The sequence below is a fragment of the Piliocolobus tephrosceles genome, chromosome 18, assembly GCF_002776525.5.
Source record: "Piliocolobus tephrosceles isolate RC106 chromosome 18, ASM277652v3, whole genome shotgun sequence".
Lineage (NCBI taxonomy): Eukaryota > Metazoa > Chordata > Mammalia > Primates > Cercopithecidae > Piliocolobus > Piliocolobus tephrosceles.
Window position 1 is genome coordinate 28,432,577 of NC_045451.1, and position 18,217 is coordinate 28,450,793.

Consider the following 18,217-nt stretch of genomic DNA (forward strand, 5'->3'; position numbering starts at 1 on the left):
AAATAAATGGTCTATAAAAAAAAAAAAAGTGATTTTAAAATTTAATTTAGTAATGGGACATTTTCTTCAAACTTAATCTTGCAAAGAAGCATAAATTATGTCAGATGAAAGTGGAATTGATTTCATACCCCCTCAAAGGGTTCAAAATTCTACTACCTTTTTAGTTTAGACCAGTGGTTCTGAAAGTGCAGTCTGTAGACAAGTAGCATTGGCATCACCTGGGAACTTGTTGGAAATGCAAATTATCTGGCCCTAGTCCAGACCTACAGAGACGGAACCTCTGGAGATGAGGTTCTGTGTTTAAGCAAGTCTTCCAGGTGACTGATACTCAGGTTTGAGACCCACTCTTGTGCACCATAAAATCCATCTTAAGTTTTACATCATAGTGTAATGTAGGTTTTGCTTTTCCTAGATGGAAAAGTCTGTGAGGGAAGGAACCCACAGTATTTATTTCAGTTATGGGCACCTGGTCTATACCAACTAAATACCTGTTTAATCAGCCCATATTTGGACAAGATGATCTATCATCAAGGCATGATAGATAGAAAAATTTAAGTATTGGTTGTGTTTATGAATAAAGTGATATTTCCAAGGATACTGATAAAAAGGAAAGACAGAAGTCCGAGGAGCAAGCACCTCGCAAACTCTTCATTAAAGAAAATATAGTAAGACTTAGTACTTGATATCACAGAGGGTAGCTATAGTCAATAATAATTTAATTCTATATTTTAAAATAAAGAGTATAATTGGATTGTTTGTAACACAAACGATAAATGCTTGAGGGGTTGGATACCTCATTTTTACCATGATGTGATTATTACACATTGCATGCCTATATCAAAGTATCTCATGTACCCCATAAATACATACACCTATTATATACCCACAAAAATTAAAAATTAAAAAAATATATTCTTATGAGGTCTTTGAAAGTTATAGAAAAATTACAAAAGGTAGAAGCATTAAACTCATATTTCGCAGTTGGAGAATGTGCAAGTAACTTTCAGAGTTAGAAATTAGCCTTCTAAATGCAGACTTACAAATGCAGTTCTGCACCTGGGACATCCTGGATGTCAAGATAGGGTTTCTTCCCTTCCTCCCTCCATCCTTCCTTCCTTTCCTTTCCTTCCCAGTTCCTTCCCTCTCTCCGTCCCTGTCTTCCCATTTCCCTTTTTGCTTTTTTCCGTCTTTCTTTTCCTTCTCTTTCAACAGTTTGCTGGTTGAGTTAAATGAAACGAGTTATTTAACTTACATTTCCTGTTTGTATGAGCAGGTTGGTCATAAATGGCCCCTAAGGGACCTTTCATCTTTCGTCTTAAATAGTCTGTCTCTGGTCTCTTGCCAGTTTTAAGAAATTCAAGCCTTTAAATATAAATATTGTATGATCTCCCTTATATGTGGAATTTTAAAAAGTCAAATTCATAGAAGCAGAGAGTAGAATGGTGATTTCCAGGGGCTCAGAGGTGGGGGAGATGGGCAGATGTTGGTCAGGGAATACACATTTTTGGTTATAAAATGAATATGTTCCAGAGCACTAATGTATAGCATGATGAGCATAGTTAATAATACTGTATTGCTAACTTGGAATTTGCTAAGACAGTAGATCTTGAGTACTCTTACCACAAAAGAAAAGAAAAACCCAAGTACGTAGGCTGAGGTGTAAGGATTCCTTGAGGTCAGGAGGTCAAGGCAGTAGTAAGCTGAGACGGCAGCAGTAAGCTGAGATGGCACCACTGCATTCCAGCATGGGCAACAGAGTGAGACCCTGTCTCAGACAAACAAACAAAACAAAGATTAAAGAGGCTAACTATGTGAGGTGATGGATGTGCTAATGAACTTCCTTGTGGTAATCATTTCACATTGTGTGTATACATAAACACATTGTATACCTTAAATATACACAATGTTTGTCAGTTATGCCTCAATAAAGCTGAAAAAAAAAATCCAAGCATTTCTAAGAACAGAAATTTTATGTTTTCTAGAGTGAGTCAATGTTTGATGATACTAGTAAATGTAGTGTCTGTGGAATAGAGGGTCAAGAAACATGATGAGAAATCATCATTATGAGCATTTATGTTTTCAAGGTGCAGGAGGATCAGGTAGAATCCCACTTGCACCCTTGTTTCCTTACTAGAGGAAGAAATGGTGCAGAGTAAATTGGACATACCATATAAGACATTTGAGAAAGTAAGTTATAAATTGAAAACTTGTTAATTCTCAACAAATGACGCTAAGTTTGAAAAATATTTAATATAGATATACACATACATAATTTGCCAAGAGAAACCCAGAATATGTGTGTGTGTGTATATCTATCTATCTATCTATCTATCTATCTATCTATCTATCTATCTATCTATAAAACATAAATTTATGTATAATATCTAAATTGGTCAGCTACTTAATTTCATATCTTTCTTTGATAGGAGAAACAAGTGTGTTGGACATACACACATATAGATATATTTATATGTGTGTGTACATGTATGTATATATTTTTATATTTTATTTTGCTTTAAGTTCTGGGATACATGTGCAGAATGTGCAGATTTGTTACACAGGTATACACGTACCATAGTGGTTTGCTGCACCTATCAACCCATCATCTAGGTTTTAAGCCCTGCATGCTTTAGGTATTTGTCCTAATGCTCTCCCTCCCCTTCCCCCTACCTCCGAACAGGCCCTGGTGTGTGATGTTCCCCTCCCTGTGTCCATGTGTTCTCATTGTTCAACTCTCACTTATAAGTGAGAACACGAGGTGTTTGGTTTTCTGTTCCTGTGTTAGTTTTTCCGAGAATGATGGCTTCCAGCTTCTCTTCTGATTTATCTTGGCAAATTACAGAGGCTAAGGGTCTGGATGAATGGTAGAAGAGAGGGAAGAAGAGTTGTGAGAAAGGAAATAAGGGAGAGGGAACGTTTTATAATAGACTATGGCAGCCTTGTACTAAGTTCCTAGTAAACACCCATGACAAAATAACTCAGAAGTTCCCACTTGAAGGCACTCACACTCTGCATTCAGCAGCTACTTGATGGCCCTTCATTACATTCCCCAGGGGAAGCAGGGCACCATCTGGTGGCAAGAGATGATTTCTTTCATCCTGCCTCTCACTGCACTAGGAAAAATAAACAGATACTTCTTTTCTGGACTAACTCAGAAGCCTAAAAACAATTTGTAACATCAGAAGAGGCAAGTTGGATATAGCATATAAAATGTCATCACCCTCTATCTACCTTCTCTGTGTCTCAACTTATTACATTCACATCATAGTCTTAACAGCTGCAGTTCAGTATTACACCACATTTTTGAATTGCAGTTGAACGTTGAACACCATGGGTTTGAACTGCATGAGTCCACATATTCACAGATTTTCTTCTACCTTGGCCATCCCTGAGACAGCAAGTTCAGCCCCTTCTCTCTCTTCCTCTTCCTCCTCCTCAGCCTACTCAATGTGAAGAACTTTATGATGATCCACTTCCACTTAATGAATAGTAAATATATCTTATTTATGATTTTCTTAGTTTCTTTAACTTTATTGTAAGCATACAGTATATAATATATATAACATACAAAATATGTGTTAACCGGTAGTTTAGGTTATGGCAAGGTTTCCTGTCAGCAGTAGCCTATTAGTAGTTAAAGTTGTTGTTTTTTGTTTTGTTTTTTTGAGACAGGGTCTTGCTTTGTTGCCCAGGCTGGACTGCTGTGGTGTGATGACTCACTGCAGCCTCAACCTACCAGACTCAATCGATCCTCCCATTTCAGCCTCCTGAGTAGCTGGGTCTACAGGCATGCACTCACACACCTGGCTAATTTTAATTATTTATTGAGATAGGGTCTTGCTATGTTGCTCAGGCTGGTGTTGAAATCTTGGCCTCAAGTAATCCTCTTGCCTTGGCCTCCCAAAGGCCAAGTACTTGACTCAAACCCAACTACTGAGATTATAGGCTAGTAGTCAAGATTTTAAGGAGTCAAAAGTGACATGTGGGTTTTTGACTGGGCTGGTGTAAGCACTTCTAACCCCCACATTGTTAAAGGGTCAATTGTATTATATATACTTCACTTTTAATAAGTGTTGTCAACTGGGAGAATGATTCCTCCTATTTTCCCTCTACCCAGGTAAGGTTCTGGTTCAGCTAAGTACATCTAAGTCTTTGGCCCCTTTACTTTAATCTTCCCCAGGTTGTGTTCCTAGTCCCCAATTTCTCCTATCTGCTTTGAGAGCTCCAGAATTCATTTGGTTGGAGGAAGGGTTGGGGATACTTTCTTTGAAAAGTTAAAAGTCAGTGACTTATAATTAAAGTGCTTGAATTAGGGCCGCACATGAGAATTTCAGTAAACATAGAGCTTGTCAATCAACTGGTCAAGTGCCGAATTTCATCTTTCTTTGATTTCACAGGAGAAATCAGAAAGAAGTGTGTTAGAAAGTATTTGTACTTATAATCTATCTTTTTCTCAAATTTATTTTAGATGATCTATCCTCCTCAGAGAGTTCAGGTACTTAAGGATTGAAAATGTGTCATATTTTTAGGTATTTATTTTTGTTTCTCAAACTACCTACCTTTCTTCTGTTATGTAATAGGCATATAATATTTATTAGAGAGAATTTATGTCTAAGGGAAATGCCAGCATTTTTAGTAAGTAGGAGACATATGGTTTTCTAATTCTAATCTGATTGGAAATGCCTGGCTCACAAAATTTTTTCTGCTTTAGTCTTTTCTGAAAACCAAATTAAAAAAACAATTTTGTGAACTTTGGCTTAAACTCTTTAATAATCATCTTTTAATATTTTTGATGTATTGTACACTGGGGAACATATCAAAATAATAGTTTTTCAAATTGGAAGAATATGTTAAGAGTTTTAGTTTTAATTAATAGAATTTATTTTATAAAATTATATAAAACATTATATTTGGTTTGGAAGAAGTTGACTTTATAACATCTATTCCCTTTTCTTTGAGGTGATCCTTATTTCCATGGATTTAGTATACAGCTTGAACATACCTAATCCAAAAATTCAAAATCGCAAATGCTCCCAAATCCAAAATTTTTGAGCACCCATATGTTGCCTCAAGTGGAAAATTTCACACCTGACTTCATGTGGTGGGTTGCAGTCAAAATGCACATGCACAACATACAATTTATTTATTGTACCAAAGGGAAAAACGACCCCCTCAGCCCCCTTTAGCTGCACTATCTTTTCCATACATTTCCATGTTCCCTCGATACAAGCATTCATGCAAAGGGTAATAAAATGGCACATGTACATGCTGGACATGCCAGGGGCAGGTTTCCTACAATGTCCCACATGGGACCAAGACCTATGCACATTACTCACTGTGTTATTTTGTTTACTCTGTGTTATAAAGATATTGTTGAAAATGTCAAAAGAAATAGGCCTACATCACATACCCCTATGGGTTACAGTGATAAGAAAAAAGAGGGAGCATTTATGTTTAGCACAAAAAATCAAGCCTTTGGAGAAACTGAACAGCCTGTGTCAGTGTGAAACATCCTACAGATGAGTATGGGGTTGGAATGACCACAATATGTGGCCTGAAGAAACAGAAGGATAAACTGTGCTATGCGAGAAGTGATAAGCAGATCTTAATGAAAAATGGAAAAACACTGCACAAAGCCAAAAGTGAAGGTTTCAGTCTTCTATGGAAAGTGTTGATCTGTCAGTGTTGCAGTGAATCCATGCCACTTAATGGTATGCTGATCATGAAACAAACACAGATCTATCACAATGAACTGAAAACTGAATAAAACTGTGTGAATATTCAACAGGTTAGTTGCAGAAATTTAAGGAAAGATGTGACATTAAATGTTTAAAGATTTTCAGTAATAAAGCATCTGCTTGTAACAAAGCAGCAGAGAAATTCATTGACAAGTTTGCAAAGGTCATTGCTGATGAAAATCTGACACCTGAACAAGTCTATAATGCTGGTGAAATATCACTGTATTGGCATATTGCCCCAGAAAGACACTGACTACAGCTGATAAGACAGCCCCTAGGGGAATTAAGGATACCAAGGACAGAATAACTGTGCTGGGATGTGCTAGTGCAGCAGGCATGCATAAGTGTAAACTTACTGTGATAGGAAAAGCCTGCATCCTTGCTGTTTTCAAAGAGTGAATTTTTTAAAATGGTCCATTACTATGCTAACAAAAAGGCATGAACTACCTTTTTTAATTGGTTTCACAAACATTTTGTATCAGCAGCTGGTGCTCACTACAGGGAAGCTGGACTGGATGAGGACTGAAAGATTTTGTTCTTCCTTGATAGCTGTTCTGCTCATACCCCAGCGGGAATCCTCATCAGAAATAATATTTATGCCATGTATATTCTCCTAAATATGACTGTTATTTCAGCCATGTGACCAAGGTATCCATAGAACAATAAGGAGTAAATATAAAAAACACTTTCTTGAACAGCATACTAGCAGCAATGAACAGAAGCATAGCATGGAAAGTTTTCAAAAGGAGTTTAGCATAAAGGATGCTATATGTGCTGTTGCAAATGGTTGGAATACAGTGACTAAAGACACAGTTGTACATGCCTGGCCCAACCTCTGGCTTGCAACTATGCTCAGTGATGATGATGAACAAGGTGTTGACTTTGAAGGATTCCATGTCAAGTGAGGAAAAAATGATGTCTGACTTCCCTACATATGGAAAAAAAAATACACCTTGAAAGTCTGTTAGTGGAAAGAAGTGGATATTGAAGAAACTTTTAACATTGATAATGAGGTTGCAGCTATTCATTCATTGACTGAAAGTAAAATAGCCAAAATGGTTCTGAATCAAAGTGATCATGATAATATTGATGGTGAAAATGACTTTAACACTGTAGAAAAAGTGCCCATACACAACATGATAAAAATGTATAATGGGCTTATTGAAAGATGAGAGCAGCGGGCATTCATAACAGAAAAATAAATCATGTCAGTTTATAAAATCGAAGCGAGACTTCTAAGACACAAACCATTGTTAACGAGGCAGATGACTCTGGTGGAAACATTTAAAGAAACCATTAGGCAGAATGCATCCTTATCCTTAGAGGGGCCACTTTCTGGTCCCTCAACTGTTTCTGATATTTCTTCTTATCTAAAAACATAAAATATTCCATACAGTAACATTTTCATCAAAGCACAGCATTGCAGGTAGACACTGAAAGCCTACTGTTCTTTGTTGTTGCTGTTATTTAAGAAATTTTGATGATGCTACTGTGCTGTTGGTTTCCCTGGATACGTTATTTTTTTACTGTGTTAATGCTATGCCATTTTTTTCCGTTGAATACTTATGTATGGATAAGGGTAGAAAAATGATTGCTTTTCAGCACCATATAAATTCAGAGTCAGAGGCCAGGCACGGTGGCTCATGCCTGTAATCACAGCATTTTGGGAAGCCGAAATGGGGAGATTGCTTGAGCAAAGGAGTTTGAGATCAGCCTGAGCAATATGGCAAAACCCTGTCTCTATTAAAAAAACACAAAAATTACTTAGGTATGGTCTTACACACCTGTGGTCCCAGCTAATTGGGAGGATCACCTGAGTTAATTGGGAAGATCACCTGAGTCTGGTGTTGTAGGAGATATTAAAAAATTATTATAAGCAGATAGAGAGGCAAAGGGTCCTTGGGAAGTTTTCATTTTTTTAAAGCATTTCCAGAAAAGTTTTTGGTAAAGCCCTGGCTCTTAGAGCCAGGCTGGCGACCTTTGATATGCAAATGCCAGCCATTAGACACTGGGTCCAACCAAAGTGGTGATTCCCAGAGGGGCCTTCTTGCCCTTTCCCAGTGTGTTCCTGGCAATATGGCCGCCCCCACATATCCCCACGTGTGTAGAACATCATGGCGCCCTTCATTTGCATATTAAAAGGCTAGAGTGGGAGGGCCAGCTTTTTCGCAGGCTACATAAATGACATGCCTAGTCAAACCAATCCCTTAGCCCTGTGCAAATCAGGCACCACTTCCTCCAGCCTCTGTATATATATACCTGGCTGGTATCTTGGCAGGTGAGGACCTCCTCCTCTTTTGACTTTGGAGTCCCCCTCCCTTTGTCTCTGTACAAAGGAGCTTCTTTCTTCTTCCTTCTCCCTTTCTTCTTGACTCTTCTTTACTATTAAACTGTTCACTCCTTAAAACCACTCTACATGTGTCTGTGTAGTCTTATCTAGTTTGATGTGAGACAAGAGCCCTGGTGTTCCTCCACTCATCAGAGCTGTATCACTGGGAGGTCAAGGTTGCAGTGAACCAAGATCATGCCACTGTGCTCCAGCTCTCCAGTCTGGGCAACAGAATGAGACCTTGTATCAAAAAAAAAAAAAAAAAAAAAAAAAAACAAACAAACAAACAAAAAGAAAAACATATATAGTCAGGAATGATAATGATGCTAAATAACCAAAGACTGAGAACTTGGGTGGTGAAGATATTGACACCTTTGCCTTCTGGTCAGTTTTATGCACAGTATTATTAAAGTATTATATAACATTACCTGCAGGCTATATGTATAGCGTATATATGAAACATAAATGAATTGCGTATTTAGACTTGAGTCCCACACCCAAGAGATATCTCATTATGTATATGCAAATAATCCAAAATCTGAAAAAAAAAAAAGTCAAAATCCAAAACACTTCTGTCCTGAAGCATTTTGGTTAAGGGATACTCAACCTGTATTGCAAACTTTTAAAGCTTCTGTTTCTTGAAAAAAAGAAGTCTACTTTATTCTTGATATATTCAAATAGTTCAATTGTCTCCGTACTCACATAACTGGTGCTAGCTTTCCAGTAAAAATGTATATTGTTTTTTGGATAAACAGCCCTGAGTTTTCTGAACCAAGATACAAGTATTTCAAGATATACCTCAGTGTATTATATAAATTAAAAAATAATTGCTACTCTAGGCTGAGAACAACTACTTTTCAAGTACTCATAGACATTTATAAAAATCAACTAATGACAAAGATGTTACACATTTTAAAAAGGAGATATTTTATAGAATATAATTTCTGACCACTAAGTAATACACTAGCAGCTATCACATGAAACAAATATAAACCCCAGTCTCATTAAAAGGTTTTCTCTCTCTCTCTCTCTCTCTCACCCTCCCTCACCCACCCTCACCCTCACCCACATCCTCATCCTCAGACTCACCCTCACCTGGGAGGTGGAAGTTGCAAGGAGGCAAGATCCACCTCCCAGGTTCAAGCAATTCTTGTGTCTCAGCCACCTGAGTAGCTGGAACTACAGGTGTGTGCTACGACAGGTGGCTAATTTTTGTATTTTTAGTAAAGATGGGTTTTTACCATGTAAACCAGACTGGTCTCAGACTCTTGACCTCAAGTGATACTCCCTCTCTGGCCTCCCAAAATACTGGGATTACAGGTGTGAGCTACAGCACCCGACCATGAAATAAAATTTCTAAACTTGTATAATTTCCTTAATACTAATAAAAGAATGAAAATCAACCAAATATTCTCATTAGGCATAATTAACCACAGTCACAAGGAAGACCTAAGAAAAGCGAAAGAAAAATCAAACCAGAATTGATGATTTAGAAAACATAACAAAAATTAGAACTATTTGAAGTATACATGTAAAAAGTGTAGACAATTTGGAGAAATCTATAATTAAAAATATTTTTAGATAAATTTTTCTTATGGACTTAAATACCCCTTTAAGATTTATCATATATTCAATTTTTGTTTTCTTTTGGGAAAATATGAAAATAAAAAATGTGAGTATTAACTCCTTTTTAAAAGTGAGTTCTGCTGTGATCTGTATATGTAATTGTGCATTGTCACAGCTAAAGACACATGCAATACTTATATTTGTATACTATTCATGCTAATTTATTCTTTAACGTTGGTACTAAAGAACAGAGAGATCACTGGCTTGTTAAGGCAACCTTAGACTTGATAATGCTGTCAGGATGAATCCTTTGTGATCCAAGAGTAGTCACACAGGGTCTGGATATCTTCTTTTGGAGAGGATACTTGATTGCCAACAAACTTGCCTGCTGTCTGTTCCTAGAAAAGCTGGGTGATCTATGTTGGCAGATGCTCATTTTATGGGGCTGTTACAGAATTTGAGGGGATCCCCTTAAGAAAACAGAATACAACATTGTGTAACCAAGAATTTGAGATGAGAAAGAATATTTATTTAGAATGAGGAAAGAAATCTTGACAATTTACTGAAGTCAGTCATGCAGAATTCATCTGACATTCCTTCAGGCAGTTTTCCATATATGCTTGCATACTTCGTAATTCTAAACTGGCTTTACTCTCACATACACTGAACACCTGCAACACTAAACACCTCCCAACAGTTCTCAGTACTTACAGGGCCCATGTCAAATAAGAGGACTGCAGGTTAAACTTCATTAGGTTGGCAGTGAATCTTTCTGTGGTTTAGATGTATGAAAAACTGTCTACTGTACGTATACCAGGCATTTTTCTAGATGTGAAAAAACAGCTTTGAATAAAGGCCCAACTTCTATAGTTTATAATTCAGTGGTAGGATAGTCAGTAAGCCAAATATGAATAGAAATATATCTGATCATGAGAAAGGCTATGGAGGAAGAGAGTAGTTATATGGGGGGGGGGGGGAATTACTGTATACAATGACCAGGGAGACTTCTCTGAACAAATTACATTGAAGTTAAAATCTGAAAGAAGTGAAGGGAGTGAGTGCTTTGTATATGTGGTGATACTACTTTCTGACAGACAAAACAAAAAGTAAAATAGCTCTGGCATTAGAGAGTGCCTGATCTACCAGCATCACCAGAATAGAGTGAGAGAAAGTTGTGGGAAAGGAAATTTGAGAGGATGTAAATGGAATAATTTATATAGGACCTTGTAAAGACATTGGCTTTGATGTTCCGTGAAAGAGAGGATCATCCAATGTTTTTGACCAGAGGCATGTTATGATTAAACTCATATTGTGAAAGGTCAATGAGAGCAAGAGTAGATGAAGATGAATGATTTCCGTTTCAGTGTACTTTGAAGGTAGCACCAATAAAATTTGCAAATGAATTGAGTTCTGGGAGAAATAGAGGAGCCAATGATGCAGGCAATATCTTTTCGTCTTGGGCAACTACAGAAAAATAAGTTTCTTTTCCGGAGAAGAGGAAATCCTGGGGACAGGGAGGTGAGGTGTGGGGATGGGTCACAGAAGGGTATGCAGAAAGTATCGTAGTGGCTGAGATCAGGAGTGAATATTTGAGCATATTGAGGTCCAGAGGCCTACTGGACATTCAAGTGGAAATGTTGGTACTGTTTAATGATATGATGCCTGAAGTTTAAGGAATTTTGGGGGCTGCACATACAAATTTGCATCAGTGGATATAGATGGTCTTTGCAACCATAGTTTCATTGGATTCCCTAAGGAATGAATTCACAATAAGTAAAGAACTGAGGACTGAGTGTGGGGCACCTAAAACTGTATAGTGTGAGAAGATGAGAAAAGCCAGCAGAGCTTGAAGAAGAATCAAAGGATAACTGGTTTGATAAAAGCCATGAAATATATTTCAAGAAGGAGGAAATCACTGTCACATTCTGTGGATAGAATGAATGATATTCGGACTATCAAAATGTTATCTAATGTTGTGTTTGCAAAGACTGTAGAGGCAGTAGAATCACAATTTAACTGGTCCCTATGTCCCCTCATATCTTAAAATCTCTGCCATATTGCTCCTTTTAAGAATCCTAAAATTAGATGTAATGTAGAGAATGCAGTCAGCTGGCCACAATGTGGTAGCAAGGCAGAAACAGCCAAAGTGTGGTTTCAGTACATCTGCAAATTTCATGGCATGGAGCTATGCAGCTAGTAGTGCAGGAGATTGCTAGAGATACAGGGAAGCTGAATTATTATTGAATCTAATATTCTCTACTTCCCTTCCTCTCCTGGGGTTTGTAGAGCTCTTCTGTGCAGTTGCTGGCAAGCATAGGCAGGGGGAAAAAAAACCTCGGTAGATTTTCTCTTCTTTCTCACTCTTTGCTTTTACTGAGAAAGATCATATATGTTGGTAAACATAATTTTTTAAGTGGAAACAAATTTTAAAATGCGCTTAGAAAAACTTCCAGCAAAATGTAAAACCTTCCTTTAAAATTTTTCCCAAAGGCAAATATGTGATTGTTCTGGAATGATTTAATGTATATTGGGATTGCAGTGGTTTGAATGTGTGCCCCAAAATTCATGTGCTGGAAACTTATCCCCAGTGTGACAATGTTGGGAGGTGGAGACTGCTGAGAGGTGATTGGGCCATGAGAGCTCTGCCTTCATGAACAGATTAATGCTGTTATCATGAGAGTGAGGTGCTTATAAAAGGATGAATTCAGTCCCCTTTTCTTTCTTCATTGCGTGTAAGTTTTCATCCTCTTTCCCTCTGTCATGAGATGACACTGCAAGAAGGCCCTCACCACATTCCAGAGTGTTGATTTTGGACTTCTCAGCCTCTAAAACTGTGAGAAAATAAATTTCTGTTTCTTATAAATTACTCAGTCTCCAATATTCTGTTATAGTAGCACAAAACAGACTAAAGCAGTGACTCTGCAAAAATATGAAGGGTTGTTACTTTATCTGTTTTACAATGTAGGCCAATCAGTCGAGTTAAATGCAATCAAGAAATTAAACTATGTTTTAAACCAATAATTTTGTTTTTCACTCTAATCTTACATTCAAAACAAAATTTAATTTTCTGAATGACTTTTCCAGAAATTGACGGTACATCCTGAATTGAATAAAAGATGACAACATGCTTAGAATGTAGATGACACTGGATGATAAAGCCCTTCTTACTATTCCCAAGGATAAAATCTTAGAAAAAAATTCTGGGTGCCACTTTAAAAATTGTGGTTGAGCCCCGAATGAGAGAGTAAATTGTCACATTACTTCCTTCAGTAAATGCAGTGAAAATTTATTTTGAAAGGTTCTAATTCCAAAGTTAGATAATTTTACATTAAATTAAGATGTATGTGTATATGTACGTGTATGTGTGTGTGTGTGTGTGTGTGTGTGTGTGTGTGTATGAGAAGTTTGAGAATTTTATGACTGCTCTATTTAAAGATTTTTTCTTAACTAATGCTTCTAGAACAAAACAATAAGGCCTCTATTTGTAAATTCAATTTTTTTGCCGGGGGGGAGCTTTAATTTTTTTCAGATTATCTTTGTTCTCTTACTGAAGTAAAGGTGTGTTTGTCACTGAATGCAAGATGAAAAATACACATGTGACATATTTTAATCCATGAAGACTCAGACTTTTACATAAAAGCTAAAATTACAAAAGCAGCTATAGTTAAAAACCTTAAAATGTCTCTAAATTACTAGACTTTATACCAAAGTCCTAACATTTACTACTTCCTCAGTTGGTTCCTGGATTGTGTGTGTGTGTGTAAGATAAATTGGTTTTACAACAGATACATGTTCTAAACCAAATACACACATACACACTAACATCCACATTGTAGCATATAGTTTATTGCAAATTAAAAACTTAATGGAGGATATAGATGACATTTCAAATAATTGAACATGGCTGGTCTCCTTTTATTTCTGTGCTTCCTTAATAGTATACAGATGTTGTCTAAAATTCTGTGTGTCCTATGTCTTTGTATTTTTTGCTATACTCTTGGGAGAGGGGAGGAGTTTCTTATCAAAGGGCACAATGTTCAGATGATAAAATAGCAACTGATTTATTACCAGTCCTTTTGTGAATAATACAATGTGACCCGTAGCACCTATATTTTGATTTCTATTATTTTTCACTAATGAAACCATAGGCTTTTACACTATAGTTCAATAATCCTAAAAGAATTTTTTTCTATCCAAATTCTTCTGAAAATACCTGAGGGTAATATAATAAGGACAAAAGAATGGACTTGGAGAGGCTTCTACACTGACTAGCAGTAATTAGATTTGTAGATATAGAGAAAACTTGAATCTATACAGGTAATTTGTCCACTTTTTTTTTTATTTTTTAATTGAGATGGAGTCTTACTCTGTTACACAGGCTGGAATGCAATGGCATGATCTTGGCTCACTGAAACCTCTGCCTCCCAGGTTCAAGTGATTCTACTGCCTCAGCCTCCCGAGTAGCTGGGATTACAGGTGCCCACCACTACACCCAGCTAATTTTTGTATTTTTAGTAGAGACGGAGTTTTACCATGTTGGCCAGGCTGGCCTTGAACACCTGTCCTCAAGTGATCCTCCTGCCTTGGCCTCCCAAGGTGCTGGGATTACCAGTGTGAGCCACTGCACCCGGCCTGTCCACTCTTATACTCTACAGGGGCAGACATTACACACTGTAAAGTCATATATGAGTTTCTAGTGGTTTTCACTAAAGTGTTATATGTTGTTCCACAAGTCATGCGCTAAAATTTATACTACCCCTAGGCTAACACTCAAAGATGACATATACAAATTTTAATTGCATATAGGAGTCTTTAGAAATGCTATGATTATTTATTTTGTAAATCTTATATTTAAAGTATTATAGTAGTGCTGTTGAATAATGAATTTAAGATAGGTTATCCATCTAGAAATTAAGCCATGGAAAACCAAAGTAAAATAATCAGCTATGTAAAACTGGTAATATAGACAAGATATCAAGATGGTTCTCATCGAATGAACACAAAAGGTATTCTTCATATATAAAGGTTAAATATTGAAGCATCTGAATTGCTCCCCATCTATAAAAAGTAGAGCTGTGTAAAATTAAGATGATACAGAAGCAATTGATTAAAACAACAATTTGAGATAAAATAACTCTTTCTGACTAGAGGCAGAGTGGCTGTGGGAGCCACCTGCTGAATGGTGGCTTGGACTTATGCTACTTAAACTTCAGGAACCTGACTGCTCAGTGAGCCACACTGTCCTAACATACTAATACGATCGTTAATTTTATGTGCTAACTTCCCTGGTGTGTGGGTGACCAGATATTTGGTTAATTATTATTCTGGATGTGTCTGTGAGGATATTTCTGGGGAAGATTAACTTTTGAATCCATAGAGTTATTATAGTAAAGCAGACTGTCCTCTGTAATGTGGGAGAGCTTCACCTAATCCATTAGAAGCCTGGATAAAACAAAACTGCTGAGTAAAAGATAGTTCATTCTCTCTCTCCTTGACTGTCTTCCAGCTGGACATTGATTATCTGTCTTCAGACTCACACTGGAACTTACAGCATCAGCTTTCGTGAGTTTCCAGCTTGTCACCTAAGGATCTTGAAACTTCTTAACCTCCATAATGACATGAGCCAATTCCTTATAATACATCTCTGTCTCTCTCTCTTTACACATACAGACACACACATGCACATACACAAGATATCCTATTGCTCCTGCTTCTCTGGAGAACCTTGACTAACACACTACCTATGCCCAATACCTAAGGTATTGCAGTGAACACAAATAATCAAAACATAATTTATAATCATCCTACCAAATCTAAAAGAATTTTAAAAACAATATAACATAAAAAGTTATGTGTGATGTTTATTTAAATGAATCAATATCTGTCACTGTTAGAACCTAAGAGAGCTTTGGGACACATAACACAAAGATCTGAATTAGCAGTAAAACTTATTACCTAAAAAAATGATAATTTGTCTCATCTTTTGTGACTCAAGGGTCATGACAGCCACAAATAGCATTATTGTAACGGCCACACTAAAATTATGTATAACTTCTCTCACCTGTTTCAGTGAAAAAAAATTGAAAATATTGGACTTCATATTAAAATGGTAACATAAAAAGACTCAAAATTATAAACTGAAAACACTATTAAGTCAGACGTACATTGCATAATTAAACAATTCTACTTGTAAATTGTGATCTACTTTTATAAGTAAAATTAAAAGGTACCATTATTTGACAACTGTTTACTTCTTTTTCTTGTTAAATCATATATTATTTCAGTAGATTATTCACTGTCATACCAAATTGTTTAGATAGATCACTTGTCACCTTTTTTTTTGGTTTTTAGTTATTTATTCATAAATTCAGGCATTCATCCATTCACATGACAAATTCTTATTGAGGGGGTCACCACATGTCAAACACAGTACTGTGTACTGGGGAAAAATTACTGAACAAAGCAGTCAAAAATTCCTGCCTTTATGGTGTACATTGTAGAAAGTAGAGATGGACAATGAACAGCAAATTGTCTAATTTTATTTATTATATTAAAAGATGATAAATGCTGTGGGGAAAATACAGCAAGGGATAAGGCAGATTGTAAATACTGTAGAACAGATTACAAATTTTAATGATGTGGTCAAGTTAGGTCTTATTTAATGGTAACTTTGAGCAAAGGAGTAAAAAATGTAGACAAGGTAGAGAAGATATATCTGGTGAAAAAGTGTTCTAGGTATTAAAAAAGCCAGAATAAAGGAAAGTGTTGTCTCTATAAAAGTATTTTTATCATTGATTCCAAATCAATAAGGAAAATACTGATGTGGAATGTTTCAGTAAGTGTTTGAATTGCATTTATGGCCCAAAGCTCCCTAATACTCATAACATATTTGGTAATTTTTCTCTCCAAGGAAGAAGATAGCAATAAAAAGTAATGATGATAAACTTTATCCATGTAAATTCTTCTGAAAATGGTAACTTTTACAGCATTGAAACAAATGAAGTTATAAAATGATTGCCAAGTTCTAGCAAGAAATCTATATCAGATTACTGTTTAATGCTGTTGTCACAGAAGGCCTGACCACTAAGCCCTCCTCTAATGAGATAATGGATTTGGGATTGAAAGTCATCATCAAAATCATTGCTGGCCTAGGCATGTCACAAGAGGGCTCTGAAAGCTATTCACTTTTGAAGCAGTTTGCCCGATGATAGGCAAGAATCCTCCAAGGGTCTGCCTCACAAACTGGTGGAGAATCCAGTTTGGATTCTGCATGTGAAAAAAATACTCATACCACAAACAGACGGCTGAAACCACATAAGGCAAATATGGAAACAGAAGTGATTTGCCAACCAGAATGTTGTATAATGTTTTTTGGTATAAGAAGATATAAGGGTAGGAAAACAATCCTCTGAATAGAGGTATCCTGACATATATGCATTTTGCCTATTAAAATAACTGAACATTGAAAATTAAATCTGACCTTGAGTATTTTAACTCAACCAGTCACTCAACCTTAAAACTCTTCTTTTCCTAGTTAGCCATTTCCTATTTTTCATTGCATTGTCTCTGTTTGTGTGTTCATAAAAGAGAGAAAGAGATTGAGACAGAGAGAGAGAGATCTAGTGCTTAGTACGTCTTCTATTTTAACTAGGATTCATCTACAGAGTTTGCATTAAAAAGTTAACAAAACATCTATTTCTATTTTAGGGAAATCAGTATTGTGGTGTATAATCTCTGTTATTATTTTAACTGGGGGAAAAGCCCTCAAGTAGGCCATGAAATTGTGGAAGGAAAGTATAAGAGGATTTTTCCCCTCATGACATAGGACGATCCTCCCCTACACCTTGGTGTATGGAGCACAAAGGCTACTGAGAAAAAGGTAGGTAGTTTTTATTAAGAACCAAGAAACTTCTTGGAAAGAAAGAAATCAAGACCCTGACACACTTTGGGATGGGGCTGGGGACATGGGCTTGGAATATTAGTATGTTATGAATAGTCAGTCCTCATAGATCAGTAGACAGGAAAGGACACCAAGCAAACTCACCAAAACCCAAAAAGAAGCTAACCATGAGAAGGAAGAGAGTCAACTTCTGTGTAAACAAAGGCTTGGCTAGTGCCAAGGAGGAGCTAGTCTTGAGCTGATCGAGAAACACCCTCTGCCCACTCAACCCTGGAACTTGGGTATTCTCTAGGAAGATAGCCACCTATTTTGGTATAAACTAGGAATCCTGTGTCATTTTAATACTGCAGAAATCTTTCTCTGGTCTCGAAGAATGACTGTATCTTGGATCTGTACTGATGGTTCTAGAAGCAATGGGTAAAGGGAGTACATTTCTAGCCTTTCCTATTGCTCAACCAAGGCTTCAGGAGCCACCGACAGCATATTTTAGCACATCAATTGGACATTCTAGGATGCCTTATTGTGGTTGTGACATCCCCAAGCCTCCAAGAGCTTGAGGATTCTATTTCCAGTAATAAGAAAAAGGTAACAAGATATTGATCCTTAGACTGAATAAGTATAAGGAATTATTAGTCTTTGCCCAGGAGGGTAATCTCAGAGTAAAAAAGAAAGAATATGAAATTT